This window comes from Lagopus muta, unplaced genomic scaffold (genome assembly GCF_023343835.1).
Source record: "Lagopus muta isolate bLagMut1 unplaced genomic scaffold, bLagMut1 primary scaffold_205, whole genome shotgun sequence".
In the NCBI taxonomy this organism is placed as follows: domain Eukaryota; kingdom Metazoa; phylum Chordata; class Aves; order Galliformes; family Phasianidae; genus Lagopus; species Lagopus muta.
Window position 1 is genome coordinate 3676 of NW_026040245.1, and position 15047 is coordinate 18722.

Genomic DNA, 15047 nt, shown 5'->3' on the forward strand with positions numbered 1-15047 from the left:
GAACCCCAACCTGAACCCATCCTGCCCATCCTGAACCCCAACCTGAACCCATCCTGAACCCAACCTGAACCCATCCTGAACCCCAACCTGAACCCATCCTGAACCCATCCTGAACCCATCCTGAACCCATCCTGAACCCAACCTGAACCCATCCTGACCCCAACCTGAACCCCATCCTGAACCCAACCTCAACCCATCCTGACCCCAACCTGAACCCCATCCTGACCCCATCCTGAACCCATCCTGAACCCATCCTGAACCCATCCTGAACCCAACCTGAACCCATCCTGAACCCCATCCTGAACCCAACCTGAACCCAACCTGAACCCATCCTGAACCCATCCTGAACCCATCCTGAACCCCATCCTGAACCCCAACCTGAACCCATCCTGAACCCCATCCTGAACCCCATCCTGAACCCAACCTGAACCCATCCTGAACCCATCCTGAACCCCATCCTGAACCCCATCCTGAACCCATCCTGAACCCATCCTGAACCCCATCCTGAACCCAACCTGAACCCATCCTGAACCCCATCCTGAACCCATCCTGAACCCATCCTGACCCCATCCTGAACCCCAACCTGAACCCATCCTGAACCCATCCTGAACCCATCCTGAACCCCATCCTGAACCCATCCTGAACCCAACCTGAACCCCATCCTGAACCCATCCTGAACCCATCCTGAACCCCATCCTGAACCCAACCTGAACCCATCCTGAACCCATCCTGAACCCATCCTGAACCCCATCCTGAACCCAACCTGAACCCATCCTGAACCCATCCTGAACCCATCCTGAACCCCATCCTGAACCCATCCTGAACCCCATCCTGAACCCATCCTGAACCCATCCTGAACCCATCCTGAACCCCATCCTGAACCCCATCCTGAACCCATCCTGAACCCAACCTGAACCCATCCTGAACCCAACCTGAACCCATCCTGAACCCCAACCTGAACCCATCCTGAACCCATCCTGAACCCCAACCTGAACCCATCCTGAACCCCAACCTGAACCCATCCTGAACCCAACCTGAACCCATCCTGAACCCCAACCTGAACCCATCCTGAACCCCATCCTGAACCCCATCCTGAACCCCAACCTGAACCCATCCTGAACCCCAACCTGAACCCCATCCTGAACCCAACCTGAACCCATCCTGAACCCCAACCTGAACCCATCCTGAACCCCAACCTGAACCCATCCTGAACCCATCCTGAACCCCATCCTGAACCCATCCTGAACCCCATCCTGAACCCAACCTGAACCCCATCCTGAACCCATCCTGAACCCCATCCTGAACCCAACCTGAACCCAACCTGAACCCATCCTGAACCCCATCCTGAACCCATCCTGAACCCATCCTGAACCCATCCTGAACCCAACCTGAACCCATCCTGACCCCAACCTGAACCCCATCCTGAACCCAACCTCAACCCATCCTGACCCCAACCTGAACCCCATCCTGACCCCATCCTGAACCCATCCTGAACCCATCCTGAACCCATCCTGAACCCAACCTGAACCCAACCTGAACCCATCCTGAACCCAACCTGAACCCATCCTGACCCCAACCTGAACCCATCCTGAACCCCATCCTGAACCCAACCTGAACCCATCCTGACCCCAACCTGAACCCATCCTGAACCCCATCCTGAACCCAACCTGAACCCCATCCTGAACCCATCCTGAACCCCATCCTGAACCCATCCTGAACCCCATCCTGAACCCATCCTGAACCCCATCCTGAACCCAACCTGAACCCATCCTGAACCCATCCTGAACCCATCCTGAACCCATCCTGAACCCATCCTGAACCCCATCCTGAACCCATCCTGAACCCATCCTGAACCCCATCCTGAACCCATCCTGAACCCCATCCTGAACCCCAACCTGAACCCATCCTGAACCCCAACCTGAACCCATCCTGAACCCCATCCTGAACCCCAACCTGAACCCAACCTGAACCCCATCCTGAACCCATCCTGAACCCATCCTGAACCCATCCTGACCCCATCCTGAACCCATCCTGAACCCATCCTGAACCCCATCCTGAACCCAACCTGAACCCATCCTGAACCCCAACCTGAACCCATCCTGAACCCCATCCTGAACCCAACCTGAACCCATCCTGAACCCCAACCTGAACCCAACCTGAACCCCCCATCCTGAACCCAACCTGAACCCATCCTGAACCCATCCTGAACCCAACCTGAACCCCATCCTGAACCCATCCTGAACCCATCCTGAACCCAACCTGAACCCCATCCTGAACCCATCCTGACCCCATCCTGAACCCATCCTGAACCCATCCTGAACCCCATCCTGAACCCATCCTGAACCCATCCTGAACCCATCCTGACCCCATCCTGAACCCATCCTGAACCCATCCTGAACCCCATCCTGAACCCATCCTGAACCCCAACCTGAACCCATCCTGAACCCATCCTGAACCCATCCTGAACCCCATCCTGAACCCATCCTGAACCCAACCTGAACCCCATCCTGACCCCATCCTGAACCCATCCTGAACCCCATCCTGAACCCATCCTGAACCCAACCTGAACCCATCCTGAACCCAACCTGAACCCAACCTGAACCCCATCCTGAACCCAACCTGAACCCATCCTGAACCCCAACCTGAACCCATCCTGAACCCCAACCTGAACCCAATCTGAACCCAACCTGAACCCATCCTGAACCCATCCTGAACCCCATCCTGAACCCATCCTGAACCCATCCTGAACCCATCCTGAACCCATCCTGAACCCATCCTGAACCCATCCTGAACCCATCCTGAACCCCATCCTGAACCCATCCTGAACCCATCCTGAACCCAACCTGAACCCATCCTGAACCCCAACCTGAACCCATCCTGAACCCCAACCTGAACCCAATCTGAACCCAACCTGAACCCATCCTGAACCCATCCTGAACCCCATCCTGAACCCATCCTGAACCCCATCCTGAACCCCAACCTGAACCCCAACCTGAACCCATCCTGAACCCATCCTGAACCCAACCTGAACCCATCCTGAACCCCAACCTGAACCCATCCTGAACCCCATCCTGAACCCATCCTGAACCCAACCTGAACCCCAACCTGAACCCATCCTGAACCCATCCTGAACCCAACCTGAACCCATCCTGAACCCATCCTGAACCCCATCCTGAACCCATCCTGAACCCCATCCTGAACCCATCCTGAACCCAACCTGAACCCATCCTGAACCCCATCCTGAACCCATCCTGAACCCAACCTGAACCCCAACCTGAACCCATCCTGAACCCCATCCTGAACCCAACCTGAACCCAACCTGAACCCAACCTGAACCCATCCTGAACCCAACCTGAACCCATCCTGAACCCCAACCTGAACCCATCCTGAACCCCATCCTGAACCCATCCTGAACCCAACCTGAACCCCAACCTGAACCCATCCTGAACCCCATCCTGAACCCAACCTGAACCCCAACCTGAACCCCATCCTGAACCCCATCCTGAACCCAACCTGAACCCATCCTGAACCCAACCTGAACCCATCCTGAACCCCAACCTGAACCCATCCTGAACCCCATCCTGAACCCATCCTGAACCCAACCTGAACCCCATCCTGAACCCCAAAATGAACCCCAACCTGAACCCATCCTGAACCCATCCTGAACCCAACCTGAACCCATCCTGAACCCAACCTGAACCCATCCTGACCCCAACCTGAACCCATCCTGAACCCCATCCTGAACCCAACCTGAACCCCATCCTGAACCCCATCCTGAACCCAACCTGAACCCATCCTGAACCCATCCTGAACCCAACCTGAACCCATCCTGAACCCATCCTGAACCCATCCTGAACCCATCCTGAACCCCATCCTGAACCCATCCTGAACCCAACCTGAACCCATCCTGACCCCAACCTGAACCCATCCTGAACCCCATCCTGAACCCAACCTGAACCCCATCCTGAACCCCATCCTGAACCCATCCTGAACCCCATCCTGAACCCATCCTGAACCCCATCCTGAACCCAACCTGAACCCCATCCTGAACCCATCCTGAACCCCATCCTGAACCCAACCTGAACCCATCCTGAAGCCATCCTGAACCCCATCCTGAACCCCATCCTGAACCCAACCTGAACCCATCCTGAACCCATCCTGACCCCATCCTGAACCCCAACCTGAACCCATCCTGAACCCATCCTGAACCCATCCTGAACCCATCCTGAACCCAACCTGAACCCATCCTGAACCCAACCTGAACCCATCCTGAACCCCATCCTGAACCCATCCTGAACCCCATCCTGAACCCCATCCTGAACCCATCCTGAACCCAACCTGAACCCATCCTGAACCCAACCTGAACCCATCCTGAACCCATCCTGAACCCAACCTGAACCCATCCTGAACCCCATCCTGAACCCAACCTGAACCCATCCTGAACCCAACCTGAACCCATCCTGAACCCATCCTGAACCCATCCTGAACCCAACCTGAACCCATCCTGACCCCAACCTGAACCCCATCCTGAACCCAACCTCAACCCATCCTGACCCCAACCTGAACCCCATCCTGACCCCATCCTGAACCCATCCTGAACCCATCCTGAACCCATCCTGAACCCAACCTGAACCCAACCTGAACCCCATCCTGAACCCATCCTGAACCCAACCTGAACCCATCCTGAACCCAACCTGAACCCAACCTGAACCCCATCCTGAACCCATCCTGAACCCATCCTGAACCCCATCCTGAACCCAACCTGAACCCATCCTGAACCCCAACCTGAACCCATCCTGAACCCCAACCTGAACCCAATCTGAACCCAACCTGAACCCATCCTGAACCCATCCTGAACCCCAACCTGAACCCATCCTGAACCCCATCCTGAACCCATCCTGAACCCATCCTGAACCCATCCTGAACCCAACCTGAACCCATCCTGACCCCAACCTGAACCCCATCCTGAACCCAACCTCAACCCATCCTGACCCCAACCTGAACCCCATCCTGACCCCATCCTGAACCCATCCTGAACCCATCCTGAACCCATCCTGAACCCAACCTGAACCCATCCTGAACCCATCCTGAACCCATCCTGAACCCAACCTGAACCCATCCTGAACCCAACCTGAACCCATCCTGACCCCAACCTGAACCCATCCTGAACCCCATCCTGAACCCAACCTGAACCCCATCCTGAACCCATCCTGAACCCATCCTGAACCCATCCTGACCCCATCCTGAACCCATCCTGAACCCATCCTGAACCCCATCCTGAACCCATCCTGAACCCATCCTGACCCCATCCTGAACCCATCCTGAACCCAACCTGAACCCATCCTGAACCCATCCTGAACCCCATCCTGACCCCATCCTGAACCCAACCTGAACCCATCCTGAACCCCATCCTGACCCCATCCTGAACCCATCCTGAACCCCAACCTGAACCCATCCTGAACCCCATCCTGAACCCATCCTGAACCCATCCTGAACCCCATCCTGAACCCAACCTGAACCCCAACCTGAACCCAACCTGAACCCCATCCTGAACCCATCCTGACCCCATCCTGAACCCATCCTGAACCCATCCTGAACCCATCCTGACCCCATCCTGAACCCATCCTGAACCCATCCTGAACCCCATCCTGAACCCATCCTGAACCCCAACCTGAACCCATCCTGAACCCATCCTGAACCCATCCTGAACCCCATCCTGAACCCATCCTGAACCCAACCTGAACCCCATCCTGACCCCATCCTGAACCCATCCTGAACCCCATCCTGAACCCATCCTGAACCCAACCTGAACCCATCCTGAACCCAACCTGAACCCAACCTGAACCCCATCCTGAACCCAACCTGAACCCATCCTGAACCCCAACCTGAACCCATCCTGAACCCCAACCTGAACCCAATCTGAACCCAACCTGAACCCATCCTGAACCCAACCTGAACCCCATCCTGAACCCATCCTGAACCCCATCCTGAACCCATCCTGAACCCCATCCTGAACCCATCCTGAACCCCATCCTGAACCCCAACCTGAACCCCAACCTGAACCCATCCTGAACCCATCCTGAACCCAACCTGAACCCATCCTGAACCCCAACCTGAACCCATCCTGAACCCCATCCTGAACCCATCCTGAACCCAACCTGAACCCAACCTGAACCCATCCTGAACCCAACCTGAACCCATCCTGAACCCATCCTGAACCCCATCCTGAACCCAACCTGAACCCATCCTGAACCCCATCCTGAACCCATCCTGAACCCAACCTGAACCCCAACCTGAACCCATCCTGAACCCCATCCTGAACCCATCCTGAACCCAACCTGAACCCAACCTGAACCCATCCTGAACCCCAACCTGAACCCATCCTGAACCCATCCTGAACCCAACCTGAACCCATCCTGAACCCAACCTGAACCCATCCTGAACCCCATCCTGAACCCATCCTGAACCCAACCTGAACCCCAACCTGAACCCAACCTGAACCCATCCTGAACCCAACCTGAACCCATCCTGAACCCCATCCTGAACCCAACCTGAACCCAACCTGAACCCAACCTGAACCCATCCTGAACCCATCCTGAACCCAACCTGAACCCATCCTGAACCCAACCTGAACCCATCCTGAACCCCATCCTGAACCCAACCTGAACCCAACCTGAACCCAACCTGAACCCATCCTGAACCCAACCTGAACCCATCCTGAACCCCAACCTGAACCCATCCTGAACCCCATCCTGAACCCATCCTGAACCCAACCTGAACCCCAACCTGAACCCATCCTGAACCCCATCCTGAACCCAACCTGAACCCCAACCTGAACCCCATCCTGAACCCCATCCTGAACCCAACCTGAACCCATCCTGAACCCAACCTGAACCCATCCTGAACCCCAACCTGAACCCATCCTGAACCCCATCCTGAACCCCATCCTGAACCCATCCTGAACCCATCCTGAACCCATCCTGAACCCATCCTGAACCCAACCTGAACCCCAACCTGAACCCATCCTGAACCCATCCTGAACCCAACCTGAACCCATCCTGACCCCAACCTGAACCCATCCTGAACCCCATCCTGAACCCAACCTGAACCCCATCCTGAACCCCATCCTGAACCCAACCTGAACCCATCCTGAACCCATCCTGAACCCAACCTGAACCCATCCTGAACCCATCCTGAACCCATCCTGAACCCATCCTGAACCCCATCCTGAACCCATCCTGAACCCAACCTGAACCCATCCTGACCCCAACCTGAACCCATCCTGAACCCCATCCTGAACCCAACCTGAACCCCATCCTGAACCCCATCCTGAACCCATCCTGAACCCCATCCTGAACCCATCCTGAACCCCATCCTGAACCCAACCTGAACCCCATCCTGAACCCATCCTGAACCCCATCCTGAACCCAACCTGAACCCATCCTGAAGCCATCCTGAACCCCATCCTGAACCCCATCCTGAACCCAACCTGAACCCATCCTGAACCCATCCTGAACCCATCCTGACCCCATCCTGAACCCCAACCTGAACCCATCCTGAACCCATCCTGAACCCATCCTGAACCCATCCTGAACCCATCCTGAACCCATCCTGAACCCATCCTGAACCCCATCCTGAACCCATCCTGAACCCCATCCTGAACCCCATCCTGAACCCATCCTGAACCCAACCTGAACCCATCCTGAACCCAACCTGAACCCATCCTGAACCCCATCCTGAACCCATCCTGAACCCCATCCTGAACCCCATCCTGAACCCATCCTGAACCCAACCTGAACCCATCCTGAACCCAACCTGAACCCAACCTGAACCCCATCCTGAACCCATCCTGAACCCAACCTGAACCCATCCTGAACCCAACCTGAACCCAACCTGAACCCCATCCTGAACCCAACCTGAACCCATCCTGAACCCCAACCTGAACCCATCCTGAACCCCAACCTGAACCCAATCTGAACCCAACCTGAACCCATCCTGAACCCATCCTGAACCCCAACCTGAACCCATCCTGAACCCCATCCTGAACCCATCCTGAACCCATCCTGAACCCATCCTGAACCCAACCTGAACCCATCCTGACCCCAACCTGAACCCCATCCTGAACCCAACCTCAACCCATCCTGACCCCAACCTGAACCCCATCCTGACCCCATCCTGAACCCATCCTGAACCCATCCTGAACCCATCCTGAACCCATCCTGAACCCAACCTGAACCCATCCTGACCCCAACCTGAACCCCATCCTGAACCCAACCTCAACCCATCCTGACCCCAACCTGAACCCCATCCTGACCCCATCCTGAACCCATCCTGAACCCATCCTGAACCCATCCTGAACCCAACCTGAACCCATCCTGAACCCCATCCTGAACCCAACCTGAACCCAACCTGAACCCATCCTGAACCCATCCTGAACCCATCCTGAACCCCATCCTGAACCCATCCTGAACCCCATCCTGAACCCAACCTGAACCCATCCTGAACCCCATCCTGAACCCCATCCTGAACCCAACCTGAACCCATCCTGAACCCATCCTGAACCCCATCCTGAACCCCATCCTGAACCCATCCTGAACCCATCCTGAACCCCATCCTGAACCCAACCTGAACCCATCCTGAACCCCATCCTGAACCCATCCTGAACCCATCCTGACCCCATCCTGAACCCCAACCTGAACCCATCCTGAACCCATCCTGAACCCATCCTGAACCCCATCCTGAACCCATCCTGAACCCAACCTGAACCCCATCCTGAACCCATCCTGAACCCATCCTGAACCCCATCCTGAACCCATCCTGAACCCATCCTGAACCCATCCTGAACCCCATCCTGAACCCCATCCTGAACCCATCCTGAACCCAACCTGAACCCATCCTGAACCCAACCTGAACCCATCCTGAACCCCAACCTGAACCCATCCTGAACCCATCCTGAACCCAACCTGAACCCCATCCTGAACCCAACCTGAACCCATCCTGAACCCCAACCTGAACCCATCCTGAACCCCAACCTGAACCCATCCTGAACCCAACCTGAACCCATCCTGAACCCCAACCTGAACCCATCCTGAACCCCATCCTGAACCCATCCTGAACCCATCCTGAACCCATCCTGAACCCAACCTGAACCCATCCTGACCCCAACCTCAACCCATCCTGACCCCAACCTGAACCCCATCCTGACCCCATCCTGAACCCATCCTGAACCCATCCTGAACCCATCCTGAACCCATCCTGAACCCAACCTGAACCCAACCTGAACCCATCCTGAACCCAACCTGAACCCATCCTGACCCCAACCTGAACCCATCCTGAACCCCATCCTGAACCCAACCTGAACCCCATCCTGAACCCATCCTGAACCCCATCCTGAACCCATCCTGAACCCCATCCTGAACCCATCCTGAACCCCATCCTGAACCCAACCTGAACCCATCCTGAACCCATCCTGAACCCATCCTGAACCCATCCTGAACCCATCCTGAACCCCATCCTGAACCCATCCTGAACCCATCCTGAACCCCATCCTGAACCCATCCTGAACCCCATCCTGAACCCCAACCTGAACCCATCCTGAACCCCAACCTGAACCCATCCTGAACCCCATCCTGAACCCCAACCTGAACCCAACCTGAACCCCATCCTGAACCCATCCTGAACCCATCCTGAACCCATCCTGACCCCATCCTGAACCCATCCTGAACCCATCCTGAACCCCATCCTGAACCCAACCTGAACCCATCCTGAACCCCAACCTGAACCCATCCTGAACCCCATCCTGAACCCCAACCTGAACCCAACCTGAACCCCATCCTGAACCCATCCTGAACCCATCCTGAACCCATCCTGAACCCATCCTGAACCCATCCTGAACCCAACCTGAACCCCATCCTGAACCCATCCTGAACCCATCCTGAACCCATCCTGAACCCAACCTGAACCCCATCCTGAACCCATCCTGACCCCATCCTGAACCCATCCTGAACCCATCCTGAACCCCATCCTGAACCCATCCTGAACCCATCCTGAACCCATCCTGACCCCATCCTGAACCCATCCTGAACCCATCCTGAACCCCATCCTGAACCCATCCTGAACCCCAACCTGAACCCATCCTGAACCCATCCTGAACCCCATCCTGAACCCATCCTGAACCCATCCTGAACCCATCCTGAACCCATCCTGAACCCATCCTCAACCCCATCCTGAACCCATCCTGAACCCAACCTGAACCCCATCCTGACCCCATCCTGAACCCATCCTGAACCCCATCCTGAACCCATCCTGAACCCAACCTGAACCCATCCTGAACCCAACCTGAACCCAACCTGAACCCCATCCTGAACCCAACCTGAACCCATCCTGAACCCCAACCTGAACCCATCCTGAACCCCAACCTGAACCCAATCTGAACCCAACCTGAACCCATCCTGAACCCCATCCTGAACCCATCCTGAACCCCATCCTGAACCCATCCTGAACCCCATCCTGAACCCCAACCTGAACCCCAACCTGAACCCATCCTGAACCCATCCTGAACCCAACCTGAACCCATCCTGAACCCCAACCTGAACCCATCCTGAACCCCATCCTGAACCCATCCTGAACCCAACCTGAACCCCAACCTGAACCCATCCTGAACCCATCCTGAACCCAACCTGAACCCATCCTGAACCCAACCTGAACCCATCCTGAACCCCATCCTGAACCCATCCTGAACCCAACCTGAACCCCAACCTGAACCCATCCTGAACCCCATCCTGAACCCAACCTGAACCCAACCTGAACCCAACCTGAACCCATCCTGAACCCCAACCTGAACCCATCCTGAACCCCATCCTGAACCCATCCTGAACCCAACCTGAACCCCAACCTGAACCCATCCTGAACCCCATCCTGAACCCAACCTGAACCCCAACCTGAACCCCATCCTGAACCCCATCCTGAACCCAACCTGAACCCATCCTGAACCCCAACCTGAACCCATCCTGAACCCCATCCTGAACCCATCCTGAACCCAACCTGAACCCCATCCTGAACCCCAAAATGAACCCCAACCTGAACCCATCCTGAACCCATCCTGAACCCAACCTGAACCCATCCTGAACCCAACCTGAACCCATCCTGACCCCAACCTGAACCCATCCTGAACCCCATCCTGAACCCAACCTGAACCCCATCCTGAACCCCATCCTGAACCCAACCTGAACCCATCCTGAACCCATCCTGAACCCAACCTGAACCCATCCTGAACCCATCCTGAACCCATCCTGAACCCCATCCTGAACCCATCCTGAACCCAACCTGAACCCATCCTGACCCCAACCTGAACCCATCCTGAACCCCATCCTGAACCCAACCTGAACCCCATCCTGAACCCCATCCTGAACCCATCCTGAACCCCATCCTGAACCCAACCTGAACCCCATCCTGAACCCATCCTGAACCCCATCCTGAACCCAACCTGAACCCATCCTGAAGCCATCCTGAACCCCATCCTGAACCCCATCCTGAACCCAACCTGAACCCATCCTGAACCCATCCTGACCCCATCCTGAACCCCAACCTGAACCCATCCTGAACCCATCCTGAACCCATCCTGAACCCATCCTGAACCCAACCTGAACCCATCCTGAACCCAACCTGAACCCATCCTGAACCCCATCCTGAACCCATCCTGAACCCCATCCTGAACCCCATCCTGAACCCAACCTGAACCCATCCTGAACCCATCCTGACCCCATCCTGAACCCATCCTGAACCCATCCTGAACCCAACCTGAACCCATCCTGAACCCAACCTGAACCCATCCTGAACCCATCCTGAACCCAACCTGAACCCATCCTGAACCCCATCCTGAACCCAACCTGAACCCATCCTGAACCCAACCTGAACCCATCCTGAACCCATCCTGAACCCATCCTGAACCCATCCTGAACCCAACCTGAACCCAACCTGAACCCCATCCTGAACCCATCCTGAACCCAACCTGAACCCATCCTGAACCCAACCTGAACCCAACCTGAACCCCATCCTGAACCCAACCTGAACCCATCCTGAACCCCAACCTGAACCCATCCTGAACCCCAACCTGAACCCAATCTGAACCCAACCTGAACCCATCCTGAACCCATCCTGAACCCCAACCTGAACCCATCCTGAACCCCATCCTGAACCCATCCTGAACCCATCCTGAACCCATCCTGAACCCAACCTGAACCCATCCTGACCCCAACCTGAACCCCATCCTGAACCCAACCTCAACCCATCCTGACCCCAACCTGAACCCCATCCTGACCCCATCCTGAACCCATCCTGAACCCATCCTGAACCCATCCTGAACCCAACCTGAACCCATCCTGAACCCATCCTGAACCCATCCTGAACCCAACCTGAACCCATCCTGAACCCAACCTGAACCCATCCTGACCCCAACCTGAACCCATCCTGAACCCCATCCTGAACCCAACCTGAACCCCATCCTGAACCCATCCTGAACCCATCCTGAACCCATCCTGACCCCATCCTGAACCCATCCTGAACCCATCCTGAACCCCATCCTGAACCCATCCTGAACCCATCCTGACCCCATCCTGAACCCATCCTGAACCCAACCTGAACCCATCCTGAACCCATCCTGAACCCCATCCTGACCCCATCCTGAACCCAACCTGAACCCATCCTGAACCCCATCCTGACCCCATCCTGAACCCATCCTGAACCCCAACCTGAACCCATCCTGAACCCCATCCTGAACCCATCCTGAACCCATCCTGAACCCCATCCTGAACCCAACCTGAACCCCAACCTGAACCCAACCTGAACCCCATCCTGAACCCATCCTGAACCCATCCTGAACCCATCCTGAACCCATCCTGAACCCATCCTGAACCCATCCTGAACCCATCCTGAACCCCATCCTGAACCCATCCTGAACCCATCCTGAACCCATCCTGAACCCCATCCTGAACCCAACCTGACCCCATCCTGAACCCATCCTGAACCCATCCTGAACCCCATCCTGAACCCATCCTGAACCCCAACCTGAACCCATCCTGAACCCATCCTGAACCCATCCTGAACCCCATCCTGAACCCATCCTGAACCCAACCTGAACCCCATCCTGACCCCATCCTGAACCCATCCTGAACCCCATCCTGAACCCATCCTGAACCCAACCTGAACCCATCCTGAACCCATCCTGAACCCAACCTGAACCCATCCTGAACCCCATCCTGAACCCAACCTGAACCCAACCTGAACCCCATCCTGAACCCAACCTGAACCCATCCTGAACCCCAACCTGAACCCATCCTGAACCCCAACCTGAACCCAATCTGAACCCAACCTGAACCCATCCTGAACCCAACCTGAACCCCATCCTGAACCCATCCTGAACCCCATCCTGAACCCATCCTGAACCCCATCCTGAACCCATCCTGAACCCCATCCTGAACCCCAACCTGAACCCCAACCTGAACCCATCCTGAACCCATCCTGAACCCAACCTGAACCCATCCTGAACCCCAACCTGAACCCATCCTGAACCCATCCTGAACCCAACCTGAACCCATCCTGAACCCCATCCTGAACCCATCCTGAACCCAACCTGAACCCATCCTGAACCCAACCTGAACCCATCCTGAACCCCATCCTGAACCCATCCTGAACCCAACCTGAACCCATCCTGAACCCATCCTGAACCCCATCCTGAACCCCATCCTGAACCCAACCTGAACCCATCCTGAACCCATCCTGAACCCCATCCTGAACCCAACCTGAACCCATCCTGAACCCCATCCTGAACCCATCCTGAACCCAACCTGAACCCCAACCTGAACCCATCCTGAACCCCATCCTGAACCCATCCTGAACCCAACCTGAACCCAACCTGAACCCATCCTGAACCCCAACCTGAACCCATCCTGAACCCATCCTGAACCCAACCTGAACCCATCCTGAACCCAACCTGAACCCATCCTGAACCCCATCCTGAACCCATCCTGAACCCAACCTGAACCCCAACCTGAACCCAACCTGAACCCATCCTGAACCCAACCTGAACCCATCCTGAACCCCATCCTGAACCCAACCTGAACCCAACCTGAACCCAACCTGAACCCATCCTGAACCCATCCTGAACCCAACCTGAACCCATCCTGAACCCAACCTGAACCCATCCTGAACCCCATCCTGAACCCAACCTGAACCCAACCTGAACCCAACCTGAACCCATCCTGAACCCAACCTGAACCCATCCTGAACCCCAACCTGAACCCATCCTGAACCCCATCCTGAACCCATCCTGAACCCAACCTGAACCCCAACCTGAACCCATCCTGAACCCCATCCTGAACCCAACCTGAACCCCAACCTGAACCCCATCCTGAACCCCATCCTGAACCCAACCTGAACCCATCCTGAACCCAACCTGAACCCATCCTGAACCCCAACCTGAACCCATCCTGAACCCAACCTGAACCCATCCTGAACCCAACCTGAACCCATCCTGAACCCAACCTGAACCCCAACCTGAACCCATCCTGAACCCATCCTGAACCCATCCTGAACCCAACCTGAACCCCAACCTGAACCCATCCTGAACCCATCCTGAACCCAACCTGAACCCCAACCTGAACCCATCCTGAACCCAACCTGAACCCATCCTGACCCCAACCTGAACCCATCCTGAACCCCATCCTGAACCCAACCTGAACCCCATCCTGAACCCCATCCTGAACCCAACCTGAACCCATCCTGAACCCATCCTGAACCCAACCTGAACCCATCCTGAACCCATCCTGAACCCATCCTGAACCCATCCTGAACCCCATCCTGAACCCATCCTGAACCCAACCTGAACCCATCCTGACCCCAACCTGAACCCCATCCTGAACCCCATCCTGAACCCAACCTGAACCCCATCCTGAACCCCATCCTGAACCCATCCTGAACCCCATCCTGAACCCATCCTGAACCCCATCCTGAACCCAACCTGAACCCCATCCTGAACCCATCCTGACCCC

The 15047-nt window shown here is 56.0% G+C and overlaps 1 long non-coding RNA gene across 1 annotated transcript; it reads right to left on the reverse strand.

The window, feature by feature from the left end:
• Positions 1-8550: 8550 nt before the first annotated feature.
• Positions 8551-14687, reverse strand: LOC125687776 (uncharacterized). The gene is made up of 3 exons (XR_007374396.1): positions 14643-14687; positions 11044-11090; positions 8551-8602 (listed from the first exon to the last, which is right to left on the reverse strand). It is a non-coding gene; the product is annotated as an uncharacterized LOC125687776 (long non-coding RNA).
• Between the last annotated feature and the right edge of the window lie 360 nt (positions 14688-15047).